The following is a 19269-nucleotide window of genomic DNA, read 5'->3' on the forward strand; positions in this document are numbered from 1 at the left end:
TTATTGTTTAGTTTTCTTGTTTGTTGTTGTTATTGTAGTAGTAGTAGTAGTAGTTTTTGTTGTTGTTGTTATTGTTTTTTCTTCTTTTCTTGTTTATTGTAGTGGTAGTGGTTTGCTGTTGTGGTAGTCGCAGTCGTCGTAGTCGTGGTTGTAGTAGTAGTAGTAGTGGTGGTGGTGGTTTTCTTGTTTGTTATTGTTGTAGTAGTTTTTTTTCTTTTCTTGTTTATTGTTATTTAGTTTTTTTGTTTGTTATTGTTGTTGATTTTTCTTCTATTCTTGTTTATTATAGTGGTAGTGGTAGAGAGAGAGAGTTGTTGTGGTGGTCGTAGTCATCGTAGTCGTGATTGTAGTAGTAGTAATAGTAGTTTTCTTGTTTGTTGTTGTTGTAGTAGTAGTAGTTTTTTTTCTTTTTTTGTTTATTCTTGTTTTTTTTGTAGTAGTAGCTTTTTCTTATTTTCTTGTTTGTTGTTATTGTAGTAGTAATAGTAGTAGTAGTAGTAGTTGTTGTTGTTTTTTCTTATTTTCTTGTTTATTATAGTGATAGTGGTAGTGGTTTGTCATAGTCGTAGTCATAGTCATGGTCATAGACGTAGTCATAGTCCTCGTAGTCGTGGTTGTAGTAGTAGTGGTGGCTTTCTTGTTTATTGTTGTTTAGTTTTCTTGTTTGTTGTTGTGTGTTGTTGTTGTTGTTGTTGTGGTAGTAGTAGTAGTTTTTTTTTTATTTTCTTGTTTGTTGTTGCTATTGTAGTAGTAGTAGTTATTGATATTATTGTTTTTTCTTCTTTTCTTGTTTATTGCAGTGGTAGTGGTAGAGAGAGAGAGATGTTTTGTTAAAGGAAATTGGTAGTAGAGAGAGATATATGTTTTGTTAAAGGAAATGAGAGAGGGGGAGCAAGAGAAAAAGGAATAAGGAACGAGAGAGAGGGAATAAATATACATCATAATAAAGAAAGAGAAAAAGAGAGAGAGATGGAAGGAGAGGAGAGAATGAATGGATAAAAAACAAAGAGAGAGTGGTGGCGAGGTCCGGTGCAATACCACGAGACGGGAAATACTCCGACATACGTTAAATTGTGGATGGGTGGAGACTTTACATACGTTAATTTTTTGCCGAGTTACAAGAGAAGAAATCCCTTCTCAAACAATTTAAGAAAGAAAAAAAGAATGATAATAAAAATAAATTGTTTGTCGTAACATAGACAAAATGAAAAACGATGAAGGCCATGATGTTCAAGATCGCGAGGCATATCTTAATCAGCGTGTCCCATGTCCTTACTCTCAATGTAAGCTGGTAATTAGACGAAAATGTCGATTGTTTATAGAACACGCACGACTCTTCGACGAGTTTTAATCTGAGATCATTGATCAGGCGATCTTAGATTTTGAGCAAATGGTAAGAAAAGTTTATATCAATCATGCATTGAATTCGCAAGCTAATTGAATATCATATACAAAAAGATTGGGTGTGGCTGGCAAATCTTCTATCCAGGGAAGTGACGTCTCGTCCCAAGGAGGAGTGCACCCTTTGCGGCCAATTAGAAGAGTTTGTGGGCGTGTGATGGATGGAGTGCGTGAGCCAATCCACCACTTGGAAGGTACTACCCAATCTACACCATAAATACCAGAGGAGATAGGCAGCCTTCGAGGCTCCAGATGGAGGCAATGATCGATGCATTGATGCCCATGGATGTCGAGACTTCTGATCCACTTAGAGAGGAAGCATCCATACCATTATTGTTTGAAATCAGAGTTGCAACATTGGAATGTGTCCACAAGAGGGAGTAGAGAGCTCAAAGTACAAGAACAAAATCTTGCTTACTAAGTTGCTTAGAGTACAACTTGGGTACACTCTTGATAGTGACCCATAGGCTGTTTATATAGCCTCTGCCAAGCTAGGGTTAGGGTTTCCCCTACCCCTAGGGCTATTCACACCCATCTTCCCTTATACTCCCTTGCTTATTGTGGGTTCCTATGCCTATCTTCTAACACCCCCCCTCAATGCTAGGGTGGCATTGGATTACAAGGCATGTAAGATGTCCCCCCCCCCCCCTTCTTGGGATGCCTTTATAAATTAGGCTTACAAGAGTGTTTTAGGTAGATGATTTAGAGAGTCAAAACAGTCCATCTTCAGATGGATTGGAGGCATAGTTGGCCACCAATTCTTTGGGTATATCAGGAGTGTTGGGGCATTTACTAGTGATATGCCCTGTCTTCTTGCATTTGTTATATTTCATCTTCTCGGGATACTTCTTCCAACAGTTGTTTACAAGATGCCTTTTTTTCTTACAGAAAGAATATCTAGTGAGAGCTGTATGTACCAATACTTGATCACGGGAAATTAAAGATGCCTAACTGTTGCTGCTTTCTTTGTGGTTCCTCTTTTCTTCATCCAAACAGGATTGAATGGTACTTGTCAATGTAGGATCTGGAATGTTGGCGAGAGTGATTACAAGAGTAGGAAACACCGGTTTTACAGCTTTTAGGAGAATAGCAAAAGCATCTTCTTCATGTATTGGAGCTTGTACAGAGGCAAGTTGTGCCATAAGTCCTTTCATGTGAGAGATGAATTTTTCCAAATCTTCTCCTGATTTATATTCTAAGCTAAAGAATTCAATTTTAAGGAAGATTTTAGTATTTTTACCAGTGGCTCCATAGAGCTTTTCAAGCTTATCCCATTTTTCTTTAGCAGTGTTTAGTTGATCAACATGATGAATCAGGGATTCATCTAAGTGTAACATTATGATCGCTTGAGCACGTTGGTCATCCTCTATATCAACCAGATTTGCAGAGTTTACAATTCTACTGCCTTGAATGAGAGGCCAATACCCTCTCTCCATCATTTTGTATTTTATAAGTACATGCCATGGGTGGAAATCTTTGCCATCAAACTTTTGAATTTGAGGACGGACATCAGCATATGTTGTGGTCATTGGGAAGGTCTTACCACTTGTTAGGACAAGGGCAGTGTCTAGTCCCTTACAAATTTTCCACTGAATGCGGAAGTAAATCAGACAATTTGAAATCAAATTTGCAATGAAGAGAAAGGCTGAAAATCATACAGATGTAATATTTCAAAGTATGACTGTGATGGTTCTTTCTTATGTGCAATCTTATTCCGAGGTTTAATAGCCTTTTTAGGTTTTAATGAAGTAAACCTAGACTGGACTTCAAGCTCCTCTTTGTGGTATGGCTTAGTGGATGAAGCTTGTGTTGGACATGATTGGTCTATGATCTCAATGCTTGTTGCTGATGATTCCGAGGAGAGTACAATGACACTCATCCTTTTGATTTCATTGACCAGTGTACTTCAAATAAAGTCACTCAAGATATGCAATACACTTCTAGTATATGATGGTCTATGTGTTTATAATTGTACACATAACCTTACAACAATATATGAAGAGGAATAACACTCACTAGATTTTAGTAAATACCCAGCAAGCAAATGATTAGATGATTAATGATTAGTGTTTAGAAACACTAATGTCAAGCTTAGTGAAATTAATGATTAGTGTTGGTTGGTGTCTGAGGTGCTAGTGTATATTTCACAATAGCTACCAATGGTAGATTCTGACAACAGTATGCTATGGTCACTGAAGGACGATGATAGACTGACCAGACATGTGGTGGTTGGAAATGGGGTAGAAAAAAGAATGGATACTGCAATGGAGGAGAAAGTGAATCGCTTTTGTATGTTGCACCATGCCTCTATGGAGACGTGGCTCACTAGGTACCAGCAAAGTATTGTTATGGTGGATTACTGTAGCTTCTCCATGATCCTATTCGATGTGTAGTGGTTCAAAGTGGTACTTGAAGAAGTTGGAGCAATAGTTCGACGAGGTCCATTTGGATTTCTCGAAATAGATTCTGAAAAAAATGGATGGATTTGCACGACACCTTTGTGTTGCCGGCCCATTGCGAACATGTGCATGAACTCATTTGTTTTTTAATTGTATTACGACATGGTACATGTCACAATAGTTAAATCTCTCTTGTACGTGATTGTGAACATGTAATCTTCTATCCAAACCCCCCACAACCTCGATGGTGGTATGTTATACCTTCAGCTCCCCGAAGTGCAAGAGTATCTGATCAAAGCGATGTTCTGAGCATAGATGAGGACAATATGCAAATAGAGGGGTCGATATTGCAAGGGGTGGAGGTCACCGAAAACTTGGAGCATATAGAGGAGCCAACATCAGGTAACAATGATGGAAATACAAGAGTCCAAGAATTCTTTGAGAACAAGGTGGACTCATCCTTTTGTGGTGGCATGTCTATCGACCTTCCAGTGTATGCAGAGTTGTGTCAGGAGATTGACATGGGACCATAGGATACTTCATACTTAGAGCATCCACCTACTCAATTCATTGACGAATCGCTTATAAGGATACATAAGATATGCATTTTAAGTAATATCATTTTTTCAAGATTTTTATTATCATGCTTTGTATGATTTAAATTGATTATGCTAACATCATTTTTTGTCTGTGCAGGTGACCTTTGTGGATATTTAGATTATCAGGATGAGTCGAGGGATGAGTGATGAGGAGTTGTAGGAGATCTTCACGAGTACGTCTCTAGATCAGATGGTGAGATTCAAAGACATGGCGGACCAGGAGCTATATCAGACACCATCAGGCCGCTCTATTAGATCTACTTCGATGCAATCTGATGCTTCAGTTTCGAGCAGACGAGGTCGACGCTCCAAACTTAGGCCAGATGGAGGGAATGGTTTAGGGGGATGTTGCAGAGATTCCGATATGCAGTGAGCCAATGGTCAGCTCGAGATCCAGGTGCTACTCCTCACTCTCGTAGCGGTTTGAGAGAGCGTGGCTCAGGTGGTTGCTGTGGAGGCATGGATGCAGTGTCTCCGTCTCATCATTCTGCTCGAGTTGTGTCACCTTCGGGATTTGTCACACCTGTGGGGATGTCTACTCCACTCACTCCGCCTTTTGCTTAGCCGTCCGCATGTGGCATCCCTATGGGTGCTACTTTGATATATACTACCCCGGTCAGTACACCAAATGTATAGGGGTCTCCTAGATATGCCTAGGAGCATAGTCGCAGGTGGGAGAGGACCCATCTTAGGCCTACCTTGTAGATGATAGGTCAGGAGCCATCATCATGAATAATAAGGGGAGGAGGGTGATGGCTCGCATGAGAGAGTTGTGGCAATAAGTTTTTCAGCACAATGTCTTGGATAATTGGAAGAATGTACCGGAGAGGAGCAAGGACTACATAGTAGCATCATTGCATGAGGAGTTTCTGGTACCAGCCACACCAGATAGGTTTTCTATGGGCTGGATGATGAAGTGCATGCATGCATATATGTCATACAGATGATCGGACACACACAAGGCACTCAAGAGTGGGGATTCAAAGCCCGAGTGGCTAGACGTGGACGACTGACACTGACTCAGGGAGGAGGCTACAGATTCTCTAGGACGTTGGAGATAGCAGCACAAGACGGCGAGGGCACGACTAGAGACCAGAGTGGTCCATCATCTTGGGAGTGGCAGCCACAGGATATATCTGGAGGACTTTGTGAGTTTTTCTTTTATTTTGCTTGCTTATTTTTTTGCAATATCCTTTGTACGGACAATCGTGTTTCTAACAGTTGTATTTTGTTTTCTTTGCAACACTCCATTACAAATCGCAATCCCACCAGCCTTGAGACTCGATAGACAGAGAGGCACAGTCTCATTGTATTGATCAATCGATTGTATGGATGCGGTGGTCCTATAAGTCACTCATCTTTCTTGTCAGTAGTTACCATGTTTAATTAGAATGCATTATTGTATGGTGGACTGATGTGTAATTGTTTCTTTTTTTGCAGAGTCCGTTCGATGCTCCTTTGCAGCGAGATGGGGTTTCGGATGGTGATGATCTATAGCTCGCCCTTGTATCCTTGGAGCTCACACACCCTTCTTTTTTGGTCACGTGATCTATGTAGACATTTTCTATGTAGTAGTAGTATCTTGCCATGATTGTATCGGTCGCTTTTATTATGCCATCATGTATTTATTTCATGTATCAGTGTTATGATTTAAGTACACTTTATCTTTATTTACACTCTGCCACAAAATTTTTTTCCCTGTTATCATCGCTATTAGCGTCGCAAATTTACTACACGCATCACTATTAGCGTCGCAAAATGCATCGTAAAGCGTCGTTATTTGCATCGGTAAATGCGACGCTAATACCGACGCAAATAGCGACGTTGATAACGACACTGATACCGACTGTTCTATGGCATCACCAATAATGACGCTTTTTGCGACGACATGGGAAATTTTCTTTATTAACATTTTCGTCGCTTTTAACGTCGATATAAGGCCTATATCTTGTAGTGCTAGGACATCTTCTTGCATCATGTGATAAAAAATAAGCTAAAGATGAAGCATAATGGTAGTCTATAGGTTACTTAAGACCTCAACAATCATCCCCTACGGGCTACATGAGAAGCAACGGCCATGGGAAATAGATATGAAAAGGGATCTCCATGAAAGCTCTCACAAGGAAGCTTGGAAAGAGAAGCTTGCTTCAAAAAGTAACTACTATTTAAATCTTTCAAACCTTGTTTAGAAGTTAAGTCCAAGACCCTTCAAAATGGCCCCAAATTGACCATGAGCCACTAAAATAACATGGAATCCGCTATTATTCCTTCAGGTCTTCTTCAAGATCCTCTAATTTAGTCCTGACTTACTGCAGAGGGCCTTAACTTGTCACAGTTTTAACTACGTCAAGTCATGTGATGACTAATTCTTGTTCCTCTACTAGTTACCCTGTGCCACCTAGTCTTCTAACCAGATTCACCATGACAATGACCTTCCCATTGGATCAAATATTTGCTCTGATATCAATGTAAAGAAGCTGATTCCCACAACAATCAATTAAACTAGAAATACAAGGAAACAGACCAAATTGCCAAGAAACCATAGCCAAGGTGGCTAGGCTAAAATCATATTACCATTAATGGCTGAGAATCAGTTGATGAGTGGTTGCAACATGGTATGAACCCCAATGCTATGATGGCCAAGAGTATGCACCCTCTTTAGCTGGTGGGAGGTTGAGACCTCAAACATGAAATGTTAGAAATGGGAAAAAGATCCTTGGCAAGTTACAACTTAACCTTTTATACTTAACCCTAGTAGGCTAAATATTGGCTAAGGCATTAAGGCATTTTTACTCTATTACGTCTAGTTGGATGCTTCTTATGGGGAAAATCAGGGAACTCAACATATCCTACTCCAATGAGACTCAAACAACTCAAAAAGAATAGTGGACATGGTGGTCTTAATCTAATGGAACTTGAAGTGAATAGCTAATGCCTTCTAAAGCAAAACTACTCTATAAATGTTAGGAGAGAAGTGCCCTCTAGGTAGAAATGTTACTCATTGGTAAAAAACAAAAACTCATGCGGACCTTGGAAAATTGGTCCTCAAGAGGTACTAGCCACTAAGATAGTATTTGAGATGAAAGCTAAGGGACTATTGGTAGATTCATTGAAGTATCAAAGGAAACATTACTTCTAGGAAAAAAGGCATAACACTTGGCAAAAGAAGGACCTTGCAATTTTATGTACTAGCTTAATCAAGCCATGGGGGATACCTTAGAAGAAGATGAACAATCGAACTAGCAATTAACTAAAGCCAACAAGCTAGTATAAGATGTAGTAAGAAATGCCATCCTCCAATGGAAATGAGAAGGCCACAATTCAAACAAATTGTCATCCCGTCTCTTTACCTTGGGGAAGGAAATTGAAGGCACTTTAACACCGCATAATGTCAAGAGGCTTTTGAAAAGATGGAGAGCAAAATTCCAAAGGGTCAAGGAAATTTAGGATGTGGAGATATCTAATGTAGAGCTAGTAGGCATACTCAAAGGAATCTAATCAATTAAAATCTCATTGACAAACATATTTTTGTCTTGTGGAATACTAACTAGTACCTTATTCTCAAGAAAGAAACTAAACAAGGGAGGCCTCATAGATGGTAGATGAAAATGTAGTTAGGAAGAATCAATGAAGCGCTTATTTTGGAGTGGGTGTGTCCCCTTATAAGTCTAGTTGGAGGTTCTACCAAAATCGATAATCAATGTGAGGGGGGAACAATTGCACAAATATCTGCTTTGGAAACTTAGCTACCACGAGTAGCTTGCAATCATTAGTAAATCAACATAATCTGGTTGATAATGCCACATGAAATTTGGTAAGCCAAATTGAAATAAGTATTTGATGGGGGAGAAACTCTATGTAACCTAAGTTGGGATTTGACCTAAGGTTTGGTGAAAAATTAGTATGCTCAATTGCACTTATAAGATTAGTTAATATGAGTTAAGTAAGTTAAGTGCATGGCTTATATACTAGCTCTCTTCTATATCACTCAATATTAATTACTTACGAGCTAATGCCCAATGCAAGCATGGTACTGCCTTCGTAGGAACCCATTGGGATAAGACTTTTAGTGAGTGAGGGTTAGGGTTAGCCTATCCCATGGTTTTTATTATTTGGGCCCCTCAATGGGGTGCTTGGTGCCTATCCCGCCCCCCCCCCCCCCCCCCCCCCCCCCCCTCGAGCTATCAATTGAAGGAAGTGGAAATAAGCGGACATGTTTGATGAATCTAGGGGTTTTAGGGTTTGGCCTTGTGGTAGTTCTTGCACAACTTTTTATGCATACCCAACTCACAAAACAAGAACTATTCATTACTATTAATACTAATATAACATTTCACATGGAATTTTGAGGACAACACCTCTCTCTCTCTCTCTCTCTCTCTCTCTCTCTCTCTCTCTCTCTCTCTCTCTCTCTCTCTCTCTCTCTCTCTCTCTCTCTCTCTCTCTCTCTCTCTCTTGTTGGGGTAAAAGGCCCTTAAACTTGCCCGTGTATAGTGACCACCCATATTCTTTATTCATATATATACGATAGTGCAATAAGGCTATCTACACACTTTTGGACAGCACCTACATTGTGTGTGCTCTTCTCTCCCGCATCTTCTTCTTCTCCTTCTCCACTGCTATTGCATCCCCTTCAATTGGTATCAGAGCTTTGGATCATGGAGCTTACCCGACATTACTTCAGCCCGGATTTATAACCTAGAGCTTGGAGTTTCAATGCCAGCCATGGCTTCTTCCCCCCGAGGTAACATTTCATCTCCCACCTCTCTCCGGCCCTCACAGGCTCTTTGCAGGTGAACCTTGGCTTCATTAGGCACCTTGTATGCCCCCATTTGCCCCCTTATCCATAGGAAAACCAGCATGCCCCACATTAGCAACTCATGTTTTTTTTTGCGCCTATTTCAAAATATGGCTAAAAAATCCCATTTTTTCTCATATCTCAGGCATCCGGCATCCGATAGTTGGGATTTGGGCACACTCCAAACAAAATGACAATGTCAAATCTGCCAAATTCTAATCGCATAATATCATGTGATAGATCTGAGTTGATTTACATCAAGAAAATGTCATGCTCTTAGCTTATGTGATGCTCCCGAGGCTTGGTATTTGATGCCCAGATGCTTTCGAGAGGTTTGCCCAATGTTTTGAGATGCTTTTGGGGATGAATTTGCTCAGTCATTGACTATTTTACTCAATCCACTGGTAGTCCAAAACATGGCAACCCCCTGTAATTACATTTTATGCTTATGCTACATGGTCATTTGATGCTCGATTATGCCCGATTGGTGCCTACACATATGGGAATGTATGCCTATGGTTTGCCTATCAATTTGAGCATTGATTTGCTCAATTTACAAGGGTTATTTGCTACTGGAATATTTAGGGCTGAAGCTATTTATGCTACAGTTGGGTTATGCCTATTGGTCACGAGGTGCTCCCGACTATTTGAGGCTATGTACTGATGTATTTGGATGATGCCACATGGTTCTTTTTGCTCCCAAAATGCTTTTGAGCAAGAAGTAGAGCTCAATTATATGGTTCATTGTCAATTTTTATTTGCAATTGGCATTCCACTTATGACTGCTTATGCCTAGCCTACCCATGTGGGTTTATGTCTTAGTGGATGCTGTTGGGTTCGGCTGCAGTATGGCAAATGTTTGGGCTTGACAAGACTTGCATTTGAGGACTTTTGTGGAGCAGTTGATTTGGATTTTTCCGTTACAACCTTGGATGCTACTTGGTCTTATGCTCCAATATTATGGATCCCTGGATGCTTGGTTGATGCAAATATGTATTGAGCAGAGTTGCTTCATTGTTTTGGCAGAGTTTTATTAAGCTTTGTATGCTCATTGGTGCTTGGATTTATTGCAGGTTATTTTGGTCAATTAGTGAACTTTATAGTGCTTGGGCTATAGTTATAACTTTCTTGCTCCTCTGTTGTCTAGCTTCTATGCTAGTTGGGTTATTGTTGCATGTCTATGCTAGAGAGCAGGTGCTACGTATGCTTACCCATCTATGCACATGGTCTATTGTTGTATACATTATAGAGCCACTTATTTGGATGTTGTTGTACAGATGCTGAATATTGTATGCTCTTATGACAGATGTCTTATGCTTTACCGTATTGTGGTTGGTTATGTCATGCAATTGGCTATGACTCTTCTTCATGTGGGAGCTTTTACATCCTTGGTTGATGCCTTTATGTCCTCCCATCCGTTGAGGTTTCATGAGCCTTTGCAGCATGCTTCTACCACTGATGCACTTGCATATGATTGTCTTCATGAGTAGGTTCCCTCCGTTGGGACAGCCCTCGACTCCTTGAGCTCCGTGGATGTTATGGATAACCCTATTCATGATGACTTGGATTCCTTGTTGTCTTGTACAGGTTCTTCAATTATAGATGTTGTATGCTTCCATTGTGGAAAGCTTGGGCATGTTAAAAGAAAATGTTTTAGACAGATTAGAGAGCAATAGAGACAGATTCGACATGAGTAGAGAGTCAGCAATGCAACAGGTGTTACCACTCTTTCTAGTGGTGAGGTACATGCAATTACCCATGATTATGTAGTTGAGCATGTCCTCCTATCATCTAGTTTCCCTACAACTTTCTTACTCAATGATACGGCCTATGCCTTAGATTGGCTATTGGACTCTATGGCATCTTGTCATGTTACCCCTCATAGAGCATGGTTCTCTTCTTACAGGGAGGTTGACAGATGTATTGATTTGGGCCTTGAGCAGACTTATGCTATTGTTGGTACAGGGGACATACACCTAGCTTTGCCTGATGGGCCTTCTCTTGTGCTCCATGATGTGTTACATGTTCCTATGCTTAGTAAGAGCTTGACGCCTATCCATCAGTTGCATGATGCAGGTTACTCTATTTCTCTTCAGGGGATAGGTTATGGAAGATCTGTCATGGTTGCTTGGTTTTGGCCAGAGGTTCTAGAGTTGGTTCTCATTACCCAGTGCATGTCTCTCATGTGGGAGATTCTATGGTTGCAGTTAACCGGATACCACATGCATTGTTATGGCATTATCGCCTAGGCCATATGCACCATAGAGAGATGGAGATCTTGTCTTGTTCAGTCTCATTGCTACCTCCTAAGTCACATGCAGATAATCATGCTTGCCCTGATTGTTCTTATGGTCCTTGCAGAGCCCCTTTGGCTCATGGTGATCATGAGAGGCATGATCCTCTAGATCTTGTCCATTGTGTAGTTTATGGACCTATGCCTACCCAGTCACTTGGTGGAGCTTCGCATTTTGTGACCTTCGTGGATCATGCTACCCACTGTGTTTGGGCTTTTCCCTTGGTACGGATTGAGGATGCCACGGTTATGCTTGACAGGTTTATGGATTCTACTGGTTGCAGGCCTAGGTGCTTGCAAATGGATTACGAGAGTCATGCTATCTCTCCCAGCATTCAGTTCTATTGTCAGCAGTCTAGCATTGATTTCCTATACACACGATATTACGAGATTGCTCATGGCATGTGCCTGGCTCTACAGGCAAAGGCTGCTTCTATGCTTACCACAGCTAGGCTATCTTATGGCTTTTGGGCTGAGGCCCTCATGACAGCAGTCTCCTTGCTTAATAGGATGCTATGTCTGACTTTGGATGGTATTACACCACACGAGGCATGGAGTGGCATGAGACCCTCCTATGACTGCTTGAGGATGCTTGGCTGCTAGGCATTTGTATGTATGCCAGATATGCCTATGTCACACAGATGTATCCTCCTTGGCTATGGAGATGGTGACTTTCAGGCTTACATGTTATGGGATTTGGATGCCCATCAAGTTATACGCAATTTTCATGCTATCTTTTATGAGACATAGACATCTCTCAAGCCTCTTGATGTGCATTCAGTGTGTTTTATGGTTGATGCTATAGCCGTATGTCAGTCTTCCGCTTTGCTGAGGCCACATACTATCTTGAGACCCTGTCTGACATGTGTTCGGGATGTTGGCCCTTCTTCTATGATTGACTTTGGAGAGTTTATGTGCTCTCAGTTGTCTCTTATGCGCCACACTAATGCTATGCGCTACTCTGATGCTTATGCATTACAGCCTTTCACTCATGAGTTGTGCTTGCTTTATGAGAAGCATTCTTGGATTGCTCCGCTGTATGGAGCTACGGGATCGCTTGTCTCCTGGATGTCATGGACTCAAGGATGCTTGACTCTTCTTTCGCATAGGTTCTCGCTTATTGCACAGCTCACTTTCTGATTGTATATTGGGTGAGATGTCATGATTCCTCATCTCATCTCTTTTCCTTTTTCTTTGTTTTTTCACTCCTTGGCCCATTGGCCTTTTAGTGGGAGGTTGTTAGGGTAAAAGGCCCTTGGGCCTACCCATGTATAGTGGCCGCCCATATTCTTTATTCATATATATATGATAGTGCAATAAGGTTGTCTACACACTTTTGGATAGCACCTACATTGTGTGTGCTCTTCTCTCCCCCATCTTCCTCTTCTCCTTCTCCACTGCCATTGCATCCCCTTCATCTCTCTCAATGATTGTCCCTCTCTCAGTCTTGGGCCTTTGGGATTCTCAACTTCTTCATAGTCCTCGTCCCCCAACACCAACTTTACTTTGATAAGAGACTTGACTTTCTTTCAAGTTATCGAACTTGATCTCTTCCCTCTCCTTTAGAAGAATGCCAATTATATAGAGACTTTGGCTAGTGAGATTGTGCAAGCTTCAATGGGACCATCTTATGTATGGAATCAAATGGATCCCTTTCTATAAGAAAATGATTCTCTTAGTCATATGTTTCCCTCACTCCCTCTCAAGAACCTAATCAATGTTAGCATTGGACTATGCAGTCCCTTCATTTAGATAACTTGATCATTAGTCAACACAGTTACAAATTTCTATCTATTCAAATTTAGATTATTCTTTGTTTTGCCTTTTTTGAAAAAATAAATTCTTCTCTAACAAGGATACCTTGATAAAGCAAATAACCACTTATTCATGCACAATTACAATATCCATGAGACTTATACATGAATTTATGCTCTCTATTATAATTATGGAGAAAAGGGAACCCACCTCCCTAAGTAAGATCTCAAATAAAGCATTAGATCTTTCCTTGTGCTCTTCTTACTCCAATATAACACCTAGATCATATGTATGGTTTGAATGTATTTAAGTTCAAGGAATACATTGGAGTATACTTGTGGCTCTTATATCATTATCAATGCACTTGCTTGAAAACTTGCATCATGAGTTCTTGTAAATCTAAATATGAAGAAACAAGCACATAAGACCACACATTGAGTATGCAAGATGGAAGAGAACGAGCAATTTCTACAAATCACAAAATAAAACCTACTAAGAATAATCACATGCAATACTCACAAATTTGAGAAGAATGCCGCAATGGGTGTTAGGAACGACTATGACACTTCCGTCGTGCGTGATTATTATGGCTCTTCATGCATTTTGTGTTGTGGGTGTGTGCATCTTTGTATTATGAGGAGGAGGATACATGATAAATGAACCATCCATAAGTGAGTTGTTTTCCTCTATATGAGCATGATTATATTGAGGAAATAAGATAACTTGTTGAGAATAGATGTGCATGAATAACTTTTGCTAAAAATAAAGATGTACACTTTGCACATAGTTAAGCATTATTCACACTCAAGGATGCTTGATTTAGAAACTAAAGAATAAATTAAAAGTTGGAATGATATTCTACAATCGTTTGATTGTATAACTAATGCAAATTTATAAAACAAAATAATCTAAAATAGGGTGATCTAAATATTCTAAAATAATGCAATCTTGCAATAAATACTATGAATGTTCCAATGAGAAGGTAAGTCATCAGATAGATGAGCCAACTTAACATTGGCATTCTTCACAACACTTTCAATTGTTGCTTTTCAATATGGAGGTATATGTAATATCCATGATTTGAAGGCTCTCTAGATAAGTGGGTTCTACTTAAAGAGAATAACAATGGGCAGTGCTACATGCTTATTAGAGGCCAATCATATGATCATTCATGGGTATGCATCTTCAAATCTATTTAGTTTGCTAACTTTGTATGGACAACCATTCCTAATTTTCCTAGTTGGATTGGGATCTCCCAAAGGTCGGCGGGCCCTATGTGGTCAATTATCTTGCTACGTTCTTCATTCCTTTACCACTTAGATCCAACTAAGGTTCCTTCTATCGAAACTACTATCGAGCCACCTTGACTAGATTCTTTACTTTGTTAATCACTTTCACGTAATGTTTTAAATCAATACACTCTTATATTGTGCTTTTGGGGTTCTCCGTTTTAGGTGCTACCATTGTATCCCCTTCTCTATTGAGAACCACCTTGGCAATATGGTTTCTAGATATTTTCTTTTGATTTTTCCTCCCCATCTATGTCCCATCAAGCATAAGAAGGCTACCTCTTGCCTTTTTCGATTTGAGAACTATTTATTACATTCAATAGAATGGACCTATAATCGTTATCCAAAGATTCAATACTAAATAGGCTTAAGGGCATAGAGGGCAAAATTTCGTTCCTTGTTGATGCTTGATGGTTCAGGCAATCAAAAGATAAGTGTGTGATATCACATTTATGGCATCTTGGCTATAGTTTATTGTCTTTGTTAGCGTCATTCTTTTTTAGGCATCTTAGCATTACATGCCTAGTTTAACTACTAATATGAGATTTACTCTCTTAGTCACATATCTTTGAGGCCTCTTCTAGTCCTAAGGATGATCTCTAGAATGGATTTATAGTTCATCAAGATTGTATTACCCTTTTCATCTTCATAAGAGACCTAAGGGTCCATATAAGGGCTCTCATAACTAAGTAGTTGATATACATATTGGTGTATACAATTTGACCATTTCTTGGACACTTTGGATACCTTTAGTTTGCTAATTTTGGGCCTATAATAATGTCAAAACTTCTCAAATCATTGAAATTGTTGGGCACAAACTAAGAAATGATAACCACAGTGTTTAGTCTTATCATATGGAAAACTTTCTCATGGGAAGAGGCCATTGGGACCTCATAATAGGTGATGATGCATGTCTTGAGCTCATTGATGAGCCAACAAAAGAACGAAAAAAGACCTATAAGGACTGGCTAGGAAAAAACAAGATGATAATACATTGGATTTCCATATGTGTTTTGGAGACCTTGATTTGACATTTAAAGAAAGCAAGTACTTGCAAGGATGGGTGGGAGATAATAGAAAATATGTATTGCACTTGCACAAAGGCAAGGAACATATAGTTGAAGCAAATATTACAAGGTTTAGCGTGGAAGTCGAAGTATTAGTAATTATGTTGTAGATTGTAGAAGATTTGTGCAAGTCACTATTGTGGACAATTTGGTAATTGAGAAGGACTACTATATCAAACAGAATGCTATGGCTAGAGAAAGAGGCAAGACTCAATATGGACACTATGCAAGTGGTTCTGCAGGTGCAGCTAATGCCTCTAAAGGCGGATCACCTAGAGGACACTTGGTCACTGAGGAGCATTCACGTGCCACTAATCCACGAGGGATTCACTAGTAGTAATAAGGAGACATCACCTGCATGCAAGAAATATATGAAAATACCCCTTATCTACCCCCTATTTATGGGACCTTACATTATAAAATGTACCTTCGTTCCCTTAAATAACCCCCCTCCCTTACATTCATGTGGTACCCTACGGTAAACCCTAGTGGACCCCATGGGCACTTATCACATGACATAACATGAAGAATGGTTTCACATGAAGCAATAAATACATAGTTAGAAGTGTGTAGCCACTGGAGATAATACACTGCATAAAATCACTCATATTGGTAGTGTTTTGTTGGTTACTAGAGATGGGATTGAAAACGAGCTCAAAGATGTATGATATGTGCCTACAATAACCAAGAATCTTGCTTGTGTTGCATAAATGGCTGATCAATGCATTCAAGTCAAGTTTAATAAGCTTGGTTGCTTCATTTGAGGAGTTAAAAAATGGTGAACATGGTAGAATAATTGCAAAAGAACAAAAGAAGGGAAGATTGTTTGCATTGATACTAGCACTCCCATTGTACAAAGTTTAATGTAGGTAGAGGTAGGACATGAAGAAATACATGAATTTATGGCACCATAATTTGAACATGTAAATTTGAAAAGGTTGAAGCAAATGCAATCTAGACAAACAATACGTGGTCTTTCACATTTTGGATATGTGAATTATGGGCATGTATGTAAGGCATATTAGTTTGGAAAACATTCTAGACTTCCATTTCCAAAGAGGGGGGGGGACCAATGCATATACTTTGGAATGGTGGATACTAATATATGGGGTCCATGTTAGAAAATACCATTGAGTGGAAATGCAAAATTTATATCACCTTCACTGATGATTTCAACAAAACGACTTGGGTTTATTACTTATGGTACAAAAAGGTCCAATTAGTTTTTTAATTACTTAAGAGATCACGAGACTAAAAGGTAGATTACATGTTGGTATACACTAGCAAAAAGGAAGAATTGGATTATTGCAAAAATTGCTAAAACTATGATGAGTCAAATGCATGTGCCATTATCAAACTAGGCTGAAGCAATACATATTATAGTTTGAATATCATAAACGGGACACCTATAGCACTTACGCATCAGATGTCACCCTATGAAAAGTTATATGGAAGGAAAACCAAAGGTGGTTAAATGTGCTCTATTGGCTATCTTGATGAAAAGAAAGAATATAAGTGCTATGACCCTATCATTAGAGAAGTCTACATAAGCATGGATGTGAGATTTAGTTACCATGAGTCAGGATACATACATAATGCTATTTTATGATAGTAGTGATGAGGATGTCTATGTAAAGAAAATTGCAACAAATAATACTCATGGAAATTAGTATATTGAGGATGTATTTGTGCAATAAGACAGTGTAGAAAGCAGTGGAAGTGTTAGTCCATGGAGTGACAGATTGAGGCGCATAAAAAAGGGTCAAAATCACAAAAGGGAAAAAGTTGGTTGGTAAAAGTTCAAAAGATGTCATTGGATGATGAGTTTGGGGTACCTCATATTAAAACTCCAAGTATAAGAACTATAGGACAGTATGTACCACTATAAGAGTGGTTGACTACATCTCAGTTTGATAAAAATAGTAAGACATCCTTGGCTTACAATGGCCACATGAAAACACATTATGTGTACATGCTTTCTTATGTACAACATACATAGTCAGGATGCTTTAATAAGAGAAAGGTAATGAATGCTTTGGAGAGGAAGGAGACTTGGGATTTTGTTGACCTACTTGTGGGAAGTAAACCATTCGCTACAAACGGGTCTATACTGTGAGATGCAAGTTGGATGGCTCACTTGAATGGTACAAAGAAAGGCTATTTGTAAAAGGATATACTTAGACTTCTCAATTAGACTATGAGAAAATGTTTAGTCTAGTTGCAAAAATAACCACCATCAGATCAATTATAGCTTTGGCTAGGGTATGTACACCCAGAGTCTCCCATTATGTATGCAAGTTAAAGAAGGTATTGTGTGGGTTAAAGTAAGCACCTAGAGCATGGTGTGAGTATATTAACATGTTTTTATGTAGTAGGGGTTTCCAATAGAGCATGGCCAACTACTCTTTTTATCTTAGACATTCTAGTGATGGTATGATGGTTGTGATCATCTACATTAATAATCTCATCATAATGGGTACTCTTGAGAAAAAGATTGCAGAAGCAAACAAGCTTACACAAGAAGTTTGACATTAAGGACCTTGGAGTATTGGGATACTTCTCAGAGATTGAAGTGATAGACACACCATATAGAATTTGGTTGGTGAAAAGGCAATACTCTTTGGAAATGTTGAAAAGTATGGGATGATTGCATGTAAGCTAGTCCATATACCCTTGGATCAAAATGTAAGATGGTTGATGATGGATAATATATTAAAGACATTGCTATGTTTAGAAAGATGGTTGGCATTTGATTTACTTGACCATAATAGGACCAAACCAGAGCTATGCAGTTGGAGTGATAATCCAATTTATATAAAAACTACACAAATCACACATGGATGTAGTAAGAAAAGTGTTGAGATATGTAAAGAACACAATGAGTTATGTCTTGTTCCATGAGAAAGGAATTAATATAGAAAAAATAAGAAGAGAACAAATTGCATAAGAGAATAAAAACATGACACAAGATTGGGTACAATCTCCCCCCATGCATGGGTGAGCACTTCGCCCACGTATGTATTTATAACATCCAATTAAGCTTTTGTGCTCAAAATACATTGAAAGCGTCCTTTTTGAGTTATTACTTTTCCTTTCTTTGCATGACTTGCTTTTGTGTAAATAAATGGAACATGACCTATTCTAAATAGCTTTACAATTAATAATAATCATGTATCTATTATAATAAATACATCTAAAATAAATCTATTATGCATGCATGCATGCAAAGTTCTTTCACTAATACACACATACAAAATATAATGTCTTCAATAATATTTTTCCACAATGTGAAGTGCATAATTTTCATATTTTGAAGCACATAAATTCCACATATTAAAATGCACACTACAAAATAATAATTTTGCCTAGGTGTGTCTAATTATCTACTCACCACAATGCAAAACACATTAGTATCCTTCCACTTATCTACTAGGTATAATATTGCATGCATGTGTTCATGCGATAAGTCACAAATTCTGCCATAAATAGATGCAAATCCATAATAATCAAAATCTAAACTTCATAAATTCTATAAATATAATTTTCATAAAATTTTGAGGGTTTAAAAAGTAAATGTCCCTACATGTTGATAACTCAAAGAAAAAGTATAAGGGTGGCCAGCCACATGCAACTGCTACCATCTACGACGAATCTACACTTTAAAATTC

This window comes from Lygodium microphyllum, unplaced genomic scaffold (genome assembly GCF_053477565.2).
Source record: "Lygodium microphyllum isolate KBCC unplaced genomic scaffold, Lygodium_microphyllum_v1.1.10 scaffold_188, whole genome shotgun sequence".
Classification (NCBI taxonomy): Eukaryota; Viridiplantae; Streptophyta; class Polypodiopsida; order Schizaeales; family Lygodiaceae; genus Lygodium; species Lygodium microphyllum.